Source organism: Ochotona curzoniae, unplaced genomic scaffold (assembly GCF_017591425.1).
Source record: "Ochotona curzoniae isolate NIBS_2020 unplaced genomic scaffold, NIBS_Ocur_1.0 contig_3190, whole genome shotgun sequence".
Lineage (NCBI taxonomy): Eukaryota > Metazoa > Chordata > Mammalia > Lagomorpha > Ochotonidae > Ochotona > Ochotona curzoniae.
The window spans coordinates 5,707,468-5,722,076 of NW_024465751.1; the positions used below are offsets into that span (position 1 = coordinate 5,707,468).

At 48.6% G+C, this 14,609-nt stretch overlaps 1 long non-coding RNA gene across 1 annotated transcript in view; it reads right to left on the reverse strand.

The window, feature by feature from the left end:
- LOC121155862 overlaps positions 1 to 14,609 on the reverse strand; it is a 273,089-nt gene that overhangs the window by 10,181 nt on the left and 248,299 nt on the right. Inside the window, exon 5 of the long non-coding RNA XR_005883760.1 lies at positions 4,232 to 4,496. This is a non-coding gene — a long non-coding RNA (uncharacterized LOC121155862). The remainder of the gene's footprint in view (positions 1 to 4,231; positions 4,497 to 14,609) is intronic.

Below are 14,609 nucleotides of genomic sequence, written 5' to 3' on the forward strand. Positions count from 1 at the left end.
TGCAAGGAGGAAGTGGTGACCAAACGAAGTGAAACTAATGCTGCAGTAAGTTACTTGCTCTCATAGTTGAGTAGGGAAGCTGGCATAGAAGTGGCAAAGGATACCTACAGGCCCTGCTAATCTTGAGCATCTGTTTCTTTGTCAGTAAAATAGGGACAATAATAGTGCCCAGCACAGAGAATTGGTATGAAAATAAAAAATGTCTTACAACTGAAGAGTTCAAGGTCTGGGTCACAGTGCATGAGTGATTCATAGTGCCCAGTACATGTTGGATATCCTTAATCTTAAGGAGCTGTTGACAGGATTTAGTGATGACAGTAGTTAGGGCATAGTAAAATTCTATTGCCCAGAGATTCCAAAATGCATCACAGTGAAAACAGAACTGAATTTCACATCTCTTATCCAAATGACTGTCCGAGAGGTGGGGGCGTAACTGACTGGCAGGCATTCTATCCCACACAGTGACTTCGAGCCTTAGATGACTCCACTATTACATGAGACCTTGTTCTGTTCTGTTCCATTTGGGAGAAAAACAAAAGTCGCCTCCATTTCTTAATATTCTGACCCTAAACCCAGGCACAGCACTCCTGTTCACATCCTGTCAGTGAGACCTACCCATACAGTCACAGTGCGATGCAAGGGATGCTGGAAAATGAAGTTCCTTCCCAGGCTGTTCTGTGTGTGTGATATGATAGATACCTGGTGGCTCCCTTGGCCTATACCACAACCTATGCATATATTTTGCCCATGCAGCAAGTTAAGGAAACTAAATGTCCCCACATCTTCTGGGGTGTGAGTCAAGGGAATGGGAAACCACCCCTGGATGCCAACCATAGCTCCACCCAAAAGAAAGGGAGAAGAACTTGTGGTAGAGAGTTGGCTACCTCTACAGCAGACAGTAAATTTAAGCTCAACTCACGTAGCTCAACTCAATGCCTAGTAGAATGGGAGGTCCTTGAACACACTCCTCATGCACCTTCCATTTTCTGCAGGACTTCAGCTCCAGATCTAGAGTAGGACCTGACACCTAGAAGATGCTCAAATAACCACTGTTAACTGAATATGTACTGTTTATGGGACCAACATTCACTGTTTAAATACATGTTGAATGCCTTTCATGAATCAACCACTGTGCTTAAAAAGCATGTCTTCCAGCTCAATAGTACCCTACAGCCATTTTAAGGTGTATAGCAGCCAATTCTATAGATAAACTAAAATTGAAATGTCAATGAAGTAGTCACAGTATGTGGTTAAGAACTTGCATTTTTTTAAACATATTGATTACTCAAAACCATGTCAGTTAACTCCATAATGTTGTAAATTGTTGTTGATGTTATGTTGTGGCTTTTAATTGGTCGGGATGATATTCTGCCAGCTCTGCTTTCAGACCAGAGATGGTCTCCCCAAGAAACTGTTGAATTTATCTGGACAATAAGATGCTGGACTCTATGTTTGGTATATGTTTGCAATGAAAGAATCTTGACTGGATTTGAACTGTAATACTGCAACAAGGTGGAGTAATCCACCATGGGGGTAGGGTATGGGGAGCGGTTGGAGGAATCCCAGAGCCTATGAAATGGTGTCACATAATGCAATGTAATTAATAAAAAAAATTAAAAGAACCATGGTGAAAATGAAGAGGGAGGGTGGGAATGAGGGACGGGGGAAGGTGTGGTGGAAAGTATCATTTTGTTCTTAGAACTGGATACATGTAACACAAAAAGCCATGTATTCCAAAATGTTTCAAATCATTGACAATGTATATATAAGCATAAAATATTTATATAAAAATAAAAAAGAAGCATGTCTTCTCCCCTTGTGGCTAGAAATCTTAATAGCACCAATGACACTAGCAATCACAAAATCTGAAATCCTCTGCAAGAAGCGAATCATTTGGGATCTGTCAACCCTCACCTTCCCTCTACAGGAGCTGAGAATCTGGCACCCAAAAAAGAGAGATTAAATTCCCTCTTCAGGCTGTTGCTCCTGGAATCTGCTGAAGGCCCCCATGTTGTCCATGTATTGTAGATCTCCCCGACACCCAAACCTGACAACAAGCCATTACATTCCCTGAGAGAAGACCTAATTATGCTGTTGACAACAGCCTACAATTTCTTGTGCACTAAGTGAGGCTCCGTGGGGTTTTAATTCTCCTTTTCACAATACAGGTTCCTGTCTTTTAAGCATCTCCCCTCCTCCTGGTTCTGCCAGCTCTGTCAACATTACAGGGCAGCAGACGCAATGACATTAGGGTTGCCATGGATGATTCTAGTGGCTGTATTGATTTCTGTGTTATGACTGTTCCCAAAGAGCCACTAAGAATCATCAGGCCCTGAGGGCTTGCCAGGATAAAAGGAGAGAACATAAATGGACATTTTTTCCTTCAGGGAAATAATAACTGCAAACAAATTAGCATTAGAACCCAGTCTCAGAGGCATTTATTACAAGAGACCATGAAATACAAGCACAGCAGTACAGGGCATATAATGTTCAATACAGAAGAAATCAAATGGCAAAATAACCTAAAAAAGAACCTAAAAGTTAAGGAGGCAAGCATATTTTCTAGGGAATGTAAAGACACTAGCTCTGCGAAATTAAAATCCCTAGGCCACAATCTCCTAACCCCTGTCTTTCAACGGGTGTGAAAAGTTCAAAGTTTCAATCAACGTTGGTTTTGCTTCATAGAGGAAAAAATGTAGACACATAGAGAACACATATGACTTATCACAACAATTGGTAAGAAGGTATAAAAACTAGGCCATGTCTTTATAACTTTTAAAAAGAGTATTTGGAAACAAAAAGCCAGTAAAATCATTTGTAAGTTCTCCATGACACCAACACGCAATAGCCCAGTGAGTCCCCTAAGAATGCCACATGAGATGGGACCCACACTCTGTCTGCTGAAGCTGCTCGTCTTCACCCATTGCTGCAGGAAGCCCAGGCCCAGCACCACAGGGTTTATCCAGGTCAGCCCAGAGGAGAGCAAACCTTCCCTCGTGCCAGCCTCAGGAAACAGTCACTTGCAATAATTCAAGAAGGTGAGATAGAAAAAAGGGGAAGATGAACTTATAGATCCAGCTTGGTCATCAAAACTATACCTCAGTTGTAAAAGCTAAATTCATGCAAGAAGAGTCTAGGGGACTGCATTGGCTAAATGTTACTGTCCGCACCATTAGCCTATGGGGCACACATCAAGTTCCAGATCTTCGTGTCGAAGCTGTTTGACCTGTGTGGGAAAAAACCTCCTCCACCCTTGGCAGCCAGGCACACACGAAAGCATTGAAGTAGAGGAAATCACGCAACAAATATTATCAAGTGGACAAACACAGAAGCTGTTGAGAGATCTTTGTTGACCAATAAAGGACAGGCCAAGAAACAGGTACACAAAGCTTTGTCTAGCATTACTGAGAGAGGTCCCTCTCAGGATTGATTGATCAAGATTGATCAAGCTGGACCAGGGAAAGCCAACTGGCTCAGAGGATGCAACATCCAGAAAAGCTAATTTTAAGTACCCTCTACCTTCTGCCACCATCATAGCCAGGCCCTGTACATGATACAAATCCAGAATGATTTCATTCTGTGCAAGAGTCTTACATGGCTGGGGATAACTCAGAAGTAAGCAACATTCAAGCATTCATTCCAAAATGTTGATGAAGCTCCACTGTGTTCAGTCCTGATGTAAGTCCAGAGCAGTCAATCCAGCGAGAAAGGGAGCATATTTTCTGCACCCAAGTTGTTCTTAGAAGCATAGAAAAGTAGATTAGAGTTTCAAAACAGCAGTGGTCAACCCAGTGGGAATGAACAGGAAGGGCTGACTGAGATGGGTCTACACCAAGAGGGAAGTAAGTTCAGCAAAGACTTGGTGGAGTGTGAATGAATCATAGTGAGTAATGAGGACAACAAGTGCAGAAGCAAAGGGACATACAAGGCCACCACAAGTGTGTGCAAGTGAGGGATTTGGTGTGGCTGCGATGTGCCTTAGGAGCAGGCTGATACAAAAGCAAATGATAACAGCAGAATGGTGGTTGGCATTTCTTGAGTGTTTTCCATGTAGTCAGCACTGACTGAAGGGCCGTAAGCACATTGTTTTATACAATTTGCACAACATGATTGCCCCACTTTACGGATGAGAAGACTGTCACATAATGAAGCTATCGTATTGCCCAAAGTCACACATTCCACAAGTGGTAGACCTGGGATTCAAATTCATGCCAGAGGGTGCCCTCATTACCTGTGGATTGTGGAGGTATGCAGGTCAGGGAATACTTCTGAACTCAACCATGCAGGCAGTGAAATGGCCAGGGAAGGGTTCCACACAGTCTTGGTTCTTGAAATTCTCTCAGTGTGTAAGGAGAAATGGGCACAGACCAAAGCAGTCAGCGTGTACACAGGCTCACGGCAGGAGGAGGTCTAGCCTCTGATCCAGAATGAGGGCAAATGAGTATTTATTTGATTGATGAAGGCTTCATGGAGCTGGTGTCATTTGTGTGGCGTCTCTGGAGAGAAGAGAAGGAATTTAGGCAGATGTCACAGCATATGCCAAAGCGAGAAAGCTGCAGGATGCAGATGTGGGCGCCTGCTGGCTGTGGAGTGGCACAGAGAACAGGTCTGCTGCTCAGAGCATATCTGTGGACTAGAGTCCAGAGATTGAAAGCTCTTCATGCGCTGGAGGCCTTCAAGGTGCTGCCAACAGGGTGTCAACTGTTGAGGATGCAACCCGTCCAAGAATCACCTGCACACACATTGGGCATCCTACAACTGAGTCGAGACCTAAGCACCCAAAAGGGTGAAGGCTGCTGGCAACAGAGGAGCTAAAGACTCAAGGAATATCTCTTCCCTCTTCTCCTGTCTCACTCTCTCTCAATCTCTCTCTCTCTCTCTCTCTCTCTCTCTCTCTCTCACACACACACACACACACACACACACACACACACACACACAGACATACACTTCCTTATACTGATAAATATGAAATGTAAGAAAACTCTCTGAAAACATCCTGACCAGACAAAGGCGCCGAGCTCACATCCCAGCTATCTGACCATCAGACATGTCTTTCGCCCATTGAGTTTCTACTGCCCGGTTTTTCTTGCTGTTTGTTTGGGATCACAAGACTCGGCTTTGGTCAATAGAGTGTGGACAGAAGAAAGTTACTTCCAGACCCCTTTAGCACATCCTTCTGATCTCCCTGTGACTTCTACGATGACTTTGGGAGACCATATGGTCCTAACTATAGGGCTAGATATGGGGATGGTTGCCCAGTTCAATAGGTCGGCACCTGATCAACACGCTTCATGTGTTCATTCATGGACATGTTGGGAGTTGTTTCCAGATGCAATACTGACTCTCCCTTGGATCAAATGCCTGGTGCTCAATCTAAAACCATCACCCTCTCCTCGAACTTGCCTAAAATGGGAGTGCCAGAGCCTCAGCCTGAGCCTATGAGAATGGGAATTGTACACAGAACCTAGAAATTACTTACATGTGATTCAGATGTTTCCAACCTTTCAGAAAGTTTGGCTGAGTAGAAGAGACCACTGGTTAGGGTGGGGGCGCAGAGGAGGGGCGATATCTTTCTAGGCCATAGTTCCCCCACTGTCGAACGGAGGAATGGTCACAGGAGGCAGGGATGCTGCCTAATGTAAGGTGTAAAAAGAATCAAACATGATAACTGATGCCCAATAAAAGCTAGTACTTAATAAGTGTTCATTTCATTCCTGCCAGCCAGGGGCCAGGTGCTGAGGTAAGGTTCTGACCTCCCAGTATTTTGATAGTAGACAACTTCTTCTTTTTAAAGATTTATTGATTTTTATTGGAAAGGCAGATATACACAGAAAGGAGGAAAGACAGAGAAGAAGATCTTCCGTCAGATGGTTCACTCCCCAAATGACCGCAACAGCCGGTGCTGAGCCAATCAGAAGCCAGGAGTCAGCAGCTCTTCCCGGTCTCCCACATGGGTTCAAGGTCCCAAGGCTCTGGGCTGTTCTCGACTGCTTTCCCAGGCCACAAGCAGAGAATGAGATGGGAAGCAGGGCCGTTGGGATTAGAACCGGCAACCATATGGAATCCTGGCACATGCAAGGTGAGGACTTTAACCACTACAGTATTGCGCCACGCCTGTCAACTTCTAAAAAATGATGTCAGTGGTCCCTGTCTCCCAAGTATCCAGGCACTTGTGTAACACTTTCTGCTCATGTGTGTGCTAGCCTAGAGTCATTATGGGCATGATGTTTCCCCATTCCAGACACCAGAAGCTGCAGGATTTCCTTTACTTGTGGATGCACCACTTCCATCACCATCTTCCCTTCTCACTGTCTTCTCCTTGTGTGTGTCTCACAAGGACTTCTGTCTTCAGATGGAGGGCTTCTGAGACAATATCAGGTGATCTCATCTTGAAATTCTTAACCACATCTGCAGAAAGTCCTTCTGCCCAGTGAGTTTCCACAGACAAGCCTGGGAAGCGGATATTTCTTCTGACACCACTGAAGCCCCAGTGGTATTCCGGAGAGGACAAGTCTCAGGGTCACATTCCCTGGCCCAAGGCCTGTCATGTAATGCATAGCATGAAGTAGGAATCTGGCTCGAGATTTTTGAATAGAAAGGCAGCAGTGCAGAACAGTTAAGCAACGGGTTTTAGAATTAGCTAAATGCTATTCAAACCTCAACCACTTTCAAACGATGTGACGTTAGGCAAATCACCTAACCTCTCCGAGCCTCACTTTGCTCCAGTGGGCATTTTAATCTCTCTCCTGTGTGTGTTGGGGGAAGGGGGCGAGGTTTAGTATGACGAGGCATGTCTGTTACCTACCAGAACCGCCACGTGTGGGCATCACCTGGCACACAGCAGCTGCTCAGAAGGGTCTTTATTCCCACTCACATCATTTTGGCTTCCCCCTCCCAATTCTCGAATCCCTATGCTGTGACTGTTATGAGGGCCCCAACTCCTGTTCAAAGAGGAAAGGTGGAGGGGAAGTCCCCAGGGCACTGATAGCCCTTCTTTGAGCCAGCTGGGGACAAAGTAGCCCCACACAGCAACCCTCCCCACCTCAGCCCCCGCCAGCCAGAAGCAGTTCTGGCAGGAAGCGAGCCTGGGCCCCTCATTGTTATTCCTGGCATGAGGTGATCCTGCCAGCATCCTCGGAGGCCCATAAAAATACCCACAGTTTGTCTTTCATCAGAGCAGCTCAAAGCCACATGGCATCCTCCCGAGAAGCGCGCACTCCCAGGCAGGTTCTGCGAGCCCACAACTTCCCAGGATGGTCTGGTATGTGCGGGACCCAGGGAGTGAGTGTGAACTGAAATAACCCAGCTGGCCACTGGCTTGAGGACCACGTGCCTCCAGGCCACTAGAGATACAACAGGTTTTGTGTGCAGAAAGATGCTTTCTGGGGTTTTCTGGATGTTAGTACTCTAGTCACAGGCAAAGGAGCTCGCATGCCCCCTTTCTGCCATCACAGCACCTTGCATAACCAACTGAGCTGCACTTGTGGCTCTTCTGAGACACAGCTGGGCATAATAATATCCACAGGGTTGCTAGGGATTAGAATGGGTCTTTCAGGTACAGAATGGAAAAAGATATTTGCAGCTCATGTGTTTGACAAAGAACTTGTGCCTACAATATATAAAGAACTCTAGCAACTCAATAATAAAAGCTAGGAGCCAGCATTGTGATGCCATGGCTTACGTCACTGCTTGTGATCCGCTCTCCCATTCTGCAGTGTCACTTCAAGTACTGGCTGCTCCACTTCCAATACAGCTTCCTGATGATGAGTCTGACAAGGCAGCGTGTGGTGGCACCTGTATTCAGGCCCATGCCATCTTTTTTTCTAACATTTATTTTTGGAAAGGCAGATGCACAGAGAGGAGGAGAGACAAAGGAAGATCTTCCATCTGCTGATTCACTCCGCAAGTGACTGCAACAGGCAGTGCTGTGCTGATCCGAAGCCAGGAGCCAGGAACTTCTTTCCAGGTCTCCCACATGGGTGCAGGGTCCCAAAGCCTTGGGCTGTCCTCGACTTCTTTCCCAGGCCACCAGCAGGGAGATGGATGGGAAGTGGAGGTGCCGAGATTAGAACTCGTGACCATATGGGATCCCAGGGCGTTTAAGGCGAGGACCTTTACCATTATGCTATCATGCCGGCAGGCCCCTGCCATATTTATGGGAAGGAAGGATGTGGCTCCTGGTTCTGACTTGAACTTGGCCCAGATCTTACCATTTAGGGAATGAACCAGCAGGTGGGAAATACACCTATGTATGTGTGTCTCTGTCTTTCCTTCTCTTTGTTGCTTTGCCTTTCAAATAAAAAAAAATAAGTCTTGAGAATAATAAGAGACAAATGACCATCCCCCTCAAGGAAGAATAAGTCTTGAACAGACACTTCACAAGAGATGCTATATACAGGAGCTAAACGAAAAGCTGTGCAATGCCAGGAGCCATCAAGAAAATGCAAACTATAACTGATGTTAAATACTATTTCATCCACAGCAGGAGTGGCCACAATGAAGAGTGTCAATCCCAAGTGCTGACGAGGGGTGAGACTCTCAGACACTCCTACTGGGAACAGAAAGTGACATTTTGCCACTTAGGAAGACTCGAACAGTCATTTAGACAGCTCAACGATGACTCAGCACAGGACCCAACAACTCCACTCAGGTGCCTTCTCCAAGACACATGTCCATGAAACTCTTGTTCATAAATAAATCTTTACTCGTCATCAATGGAGGCTGTTGAGCAGGAGACAGAAGGACAGAGTGCACAGTGCCTGGCAGCGGGCCCGAAAGGAGCGATCAGAGCTGCTGAGATGCTCTGAAGCACCAGGCCCGGAGAAGGAGGCCAAAGTGATTCCGGCTGTAAGAAGTCGTAGCATGGAGACACACGGATCTGGGGTAGCAGGAAATCATGTGGCAGCTGCCTGGGTGTGGGGGTCAGGAGGAGGCAAGGCATATCCTCACGAAATGTACCAGTGTTCAGCATCGGGGAATGGGACATGGATGTGCATATCTGTGAAACACACCCAAGTCTGCACTGAAGATCATTACATTTGGGTTTTCTAAACATGTGTTCATTTATTTATTTATTTCAAGGCAGAGAGGCAGAGAAATCTTCCATGTGCTGGTTTGCTTCCCCAAAGGGCTGCAACTGATCCAGGTGAAAGCCAGGACCCTGGCATTGCATCTGGTCTCAGCCAGGTCTCAGGGCCCGAGAACCTGCGCTGTCTTAGCTGCCCTCCCAGGTGCATTAGCAGGGAGCTGAGTCGGAAACCGAGCAACTGCGAATTGAATCAGTGCTCCCATACGGCAGTGCAGGCAGCAGTTTAGCACATGCTGCCACGATGTTGGCTTCCTCTTTGCATTGCCTTCTGTGCAAATGATGTCTCAACTACAAAAGTGTTAATGGGGAGGGTTTAGGGAGAGGACTGAGCAAGGCGGCTGAGCTGTTGGAAGCCAGTGTTTGTCAGTAACTACAGGAAGATTGTTTGAAAAAGAAAGCAGTAAGAAAGGCTTCATGTGGGTATCAGGAGTTCAGGGTGCCGATCCCCACTCTGATAAGTCAGATTTCCTCTCAAAGAAGTGGAAAACTTACCAAAAGCAGGAAGCATCGCCCCAGTCCGCTGGGCCCTCCCTTGCTCTTTTCTGCTGGACACAGGGGATGGGGCAGGAGGGGGGATGACTTCGGGCAGCATTGACGAATCCCCGCGAGTCCAGGCTGCTGCATCTGGAGGTTGGAAAGTGCCGCTAGCAGCTATGGACACGAAGCTACTGGCTACCTGGAAAGGTTTGGGGGAGCTTCTGAGGATAGGACGGTCTCCAAAACTCAGCAATGAGGCTGGGGCTCAACTGCCCCCTCAGCATTCCATCCAATGTCATCGCTTCCTTCTGGAATGTTCTACCCCCACCCTATGCTGTGGCCTACATGGAGGCAGGAGACATGTCTCCCAGCAGAGGCCATGGTCCACTGCAGTCTTGCTGCGGCTTGGCATCAGACGTGGACATGTGCGGCTGTGGGTCTGACCTCCAAACCGCTGTCCACTCCACGCGTGTAGAGATTCTCCTATCCCCTGCAGCACAGAGAGAACGCGGGGTCCTCCCACACCTGCTTTTGGGGTTCCACCCTAATGGCCTGGGCTCACCCATTCCTCAGGCTGCTCAGAGTGTGTTTTTGGGGGCCTGAAGGCAGCTCAGATGAAGGCCTCCCTTCTGGTCTCCTGCCCAGCCTGTGTGGTCCCCTACAGACCTTTGTAGCCTGGTCCCAGCCTTGCCACAGCCATGAACCAATGCCCACATTGGCGTAAAGTGATAACACTTGGTATAATGTAAGAATAGCTTTAGGGGCTGGCATGATGGCTCAACTGGCTAATCTACTTGCAAGTGCTAGCATCCCATTTGGGTACCAGTTCAAGGCCTGATTACTCCATTTCTGATGCAACTCTCTGTTGAGGGCTTGGGAAAACAGCAGAGGATGATCCATAGTCTAGGGACCCTTCACCTGCATGGGAAACCCATAAGAAGCTCCTGGCTTCAGACCTGGCTTTAGATCAGCATGACTCTGTCCTTTGTGTACATCTGGGAAATGAACCAGCAGGTGGAAGATCTTTCTTTCATTGCTTCTCCTTCTATCTGTAAATCTGCCTTTAAAAAGAAAAAACAAACAAAAGGACAACTTTCTATGTATCTGAGCATCTAGTGACAAAAATCATCTAGGAAAAAATCAGGTTCCCCTACAGCAAACAAAGCGACGGTTGCAAACAGTCCACATGTTGGTTGCAAATCTTAACAAGACCTTAGGACATTTGGGAGATAATATCATGGTAAGTGGCAAAATGCCACATTTCTGGCCTTTGTCAAAAGCCTTTGTCTTTGCCTGTGATACAAAACTGAACAAAATGAACTAATTATTAACCTGCAACAGGGCCAGCACATAAAAGACTGCTTCAAAATTCCATGCAAAAATGAAATTAGGACCCAATGTCACAGCCTACTAGCTAAATCCTTGCCTTTGCAACCACTGGGATCCCATATGGTGCTGGTTCGTATCCTGGCTGCTCCACTTCCCTTCCAGCTCCCTGCTTGTGGTCTCAGAAAGCAACAGAGAATGGCCCAAGGCCCTGGGAGCCTCCACCTGTGTGGGAAACTCCAAGGAAGCTCCTGGATCCTGACTCCATATTAGCTCAACTCCAGTCATTGTGGTCCACCTTTCCAATAAAAATAAATCTTAAAAAACAAAATCAAATTAGACAAGAACGATCTGGGTGCAAAATTTATTTGCAATTCTTGCCTTTTGTCATACAGATGCATCTTTTGTAAACTTCATGAAGTCCCTCTGTAAATGACAGGGCCCTGTGAAAGGTCGAATGCTGGTTCAAAGGGGGAGGACTGGGCTTTTCCCTAAAGCCTGAGACTGCCTTGGCAAGTTGTGGCAGTTTTCACTCACTATTTGATGTCAAGCTCTCATGCACAGCCATGCTGGTGGAGTGAATGCAGTGCCTGGCAGACAGTTTCAGGGCCTTCTCAAGACAGGAAAGTGGGAACCGACAGGCATCACTAGCAGCAGAGGGCAAGTGCTCACAGACATGGGCCGCAAGGAAGGATCAGGAGACTGGGTGGCCTGGAACCCATCCTGGGAGACAGGAAGGTGACAAGAGCAGGCCCTCAGAAACAGAAACTCTGAAAATTACCCACAATTCAGAGAATTTCAACGGCGTTAATTATGGACTCCAAACACACAGCTTCCTTCTTTCTGAAGCCAACCTGCATTCAAAGCCTGACAGGCCTGACTTGGTTCAGGCTACTGATTTTCCCAATTAAAAAGTAGGGCTGCCCCAGCAGCCTCTGGCCAGTCAGATCATCAAGAATCACGACTCAGATGGCACCTTCTACGTGCCCCACATGGGACTGTGTCCTTTGCAAGGGGACTCAGTTCAAGTCATTGCCTGGTGCCCTGCCCACTGGGCAAGAGGACAACTGAAGCGTGGTGCCCAGTCCCCCACAGCTCTGTGCTGGCAAGTCGCACAGCTGGCATCTGAGTGCACAATCCTAGAGGAGTCCAGGCCCCTGTAGCATGAAGCACGAGCAGTGAAGCAGTGGTTACTGTCACCTTTCATAAATTCTCACTGTGTTCCCAGATGTGGGGACTTCACACTCATCTTAGGTCATTTTTAGGAAGCTGTAGAAGTATAGAGAGGCCCCCAGCAGGACAGGGTCCAGGGGAGGAGAGGAGAAGTGAGGAGAAGGGAGAGGAGAGGAAGGGAGGGGAGGGCAGGGGAAGGGAGAGGAGGGGAGAAGAGGAGAGGAGAGAACAGGAGGGAAGGGGATGGAGGAGTGGAGGGGATGGAGAGGGGAGGAAAGAAGAGGAGGGGAGGGGAGGGGAGGGCAGGGGAAGGGAAAGAAGGGGAGAGAGAAGATGAGAGAGAAGAGAAAGGAGGGGAGGAGAGGAGAAGAGGGAAGGGGAGAGGAAAGGAGGGGAGAGGAAAGGAGGGGAGGGGAGGAAAGGGAAGGGGAGGGGAGGAAAAAGGAGGTGAGGGGAAGGAAGGAGAGGGGAGGGGAGGAGGGGGAGGGGAAGGGAAGGAGAGGTGAGGGGAAGGAAGGAGAGGGGAGGGGAGGAGGGGGAGGGGAGGGGAAGAGGGGGAGGGGAGGGGAGGGGAGGGAAGGGAAGGAGAGGGGAGGGGAAGGAAGGAGAGTGGAGGAGAGGGGAGGAGAGGGGAGGAGAGGGGAGGGGAATGAAGGGGAGGGGAGGGGAAGGGAAGGAAGGAGAGGGGAGGGGAGGGGAGGAGAGGGGAGGGGAGAGGAGAAGAGAGGAGAGGAGAGGAGGGGATACAAGTGGAAGGGCAAGGGTGAGGGGTGTGGGACTAATGGCCATTGCAACTCCAGGATGCTCAGATTCTAGACAGTTAGGCCAGGACAGCAAAGTGGTTGCATCTTGGTCCTAAGCTCACATCTGGGGACACTGAGGCTGGGGAAGGGAATCAGCCATTCTCCATCCCCCATCCCTAGGGGCAGATGATGACAGGCTGCTGTGCTCTTGGGACCTGCAAGGCTGGGGGAGGGGGCTGCAGGGGCTGGTGGGTGGGTACAGCCTGCTCAGACCCTCATAACAAAGTCTCATGGTGCTTTCTACTTTGTGGTGTGTGTGTGTGTGTGTGTGTGTGTGTGTGTGTGTGTGTTTGGCTATACAATTCAGATGGGGAAAATCAAACCAAAAGTATGGGCTTTGGAGTAACGCAGATGTGAATTTGAGTATGACTCTATCACTCCTCGACTGTGGGACCTTGAAGCAAATGACTTAACCTCTCTGAGCTCGCTACTTCCTCAGCAGAATGGCTCTGAAGTGAGATCACTTCACAATAAACATGAATGTCTGGGATGAATTAGAGCTAAAGGCAGCTACAGGACGCAGAACTGCTTGGTCTAGCAGCTGGCACACTGCAGGTGACCACGGAGGCCAACGGCATCCATCAGAGCCAAAGCTACACATCACAACACAGATGGCTCTCATGCAAGAGGTCAGTGCTAGAAGCACTTGTGAGTGATTTCCAGACTGTTCTGCCTAAAACCCAGAGTGGGAGCACAGTGGAACGCGGAGAGCTGTGAAATGCGGTCACCTTTCAGCACTGCCCAGAAGATGAGCCAGGAAGGCCTGGTGAGAGGAGGCGGGCAGAGGAAGTAGGGGAGGAGGCAAGTGTGAGAGAGCTTACAGTTTTGGAGTTTCTCTTCTATTTAAGGGTTTGTTACTTGTTAAAAACTCATTTCTGGTTTGTGTCTAGCAGGAAAATGTGCTCCTGCTCAACAGTAAGAACACACCCAGTGTGGAAAGTCCTCAGGGGCCCTCAGGTCTCTCCCAGTCTCAGGTCTCATGGGCCAGGCGATGGGATTTGAATAATCATACTTTGAGGATTTCCAGGGGAAGCCCCTTGGGGCAACCTTCTCACCAGGTATCTTGTGACCCAGGCGGAGTCCTTGAGAGCCAGCTCTGGGAGTCCAGAGGCTCTCCCTGTACCACAGAGCAGCCCGTCACCAAAGAGCCTCGCTCTCCCGAGGGTGTCTCGGTGCAGCGGGGAGTGTGGTGGCAGTGTGTTCTGGAGACAAGGACACGCTGCCCGCAGCAGGAACCTGGCGGGGCTCCCATTGCTCAGCGAAGTCATGGAGAGGGCACATCCCACGCTCCCAGGTTGGGATGAGCAGGTGGAGAAACACAAATGCACAATGAGGGGCCTCTGGGAATCCCCCTCTAGAAGCCGCAGTCAACGGGAAAGGAGAGGGATGAGAAGGGAGAGGGTCTTCCTGTGGCTGCGGCAGCACTGGGTGGCCCCATGTGACAGGAACTCACTCCCTCACAGCACTGCAGCTGGAAGTCTCACATCAAAATGCTGGTAGCCCCGTTCTCCCTCTGAAACCAACCACGTCCTGGCTGTGTGACTTTAGGCAAATTACTCAACCTCTCTGGTCCTAAGTTCCTTCATTGACAAAAATGGCTCTGACTTGAGATAGGAAAAGAACAGGAAATTCTTCCTCTGCCTTTTCTCACATCTGGTGGGGGCCCACAGTTCTTGGCTAGCAGAGGCCTGCTCCGCTTTCTGAACCTCACATGGCCCTCTGCCCTGGGTGCCCGCATC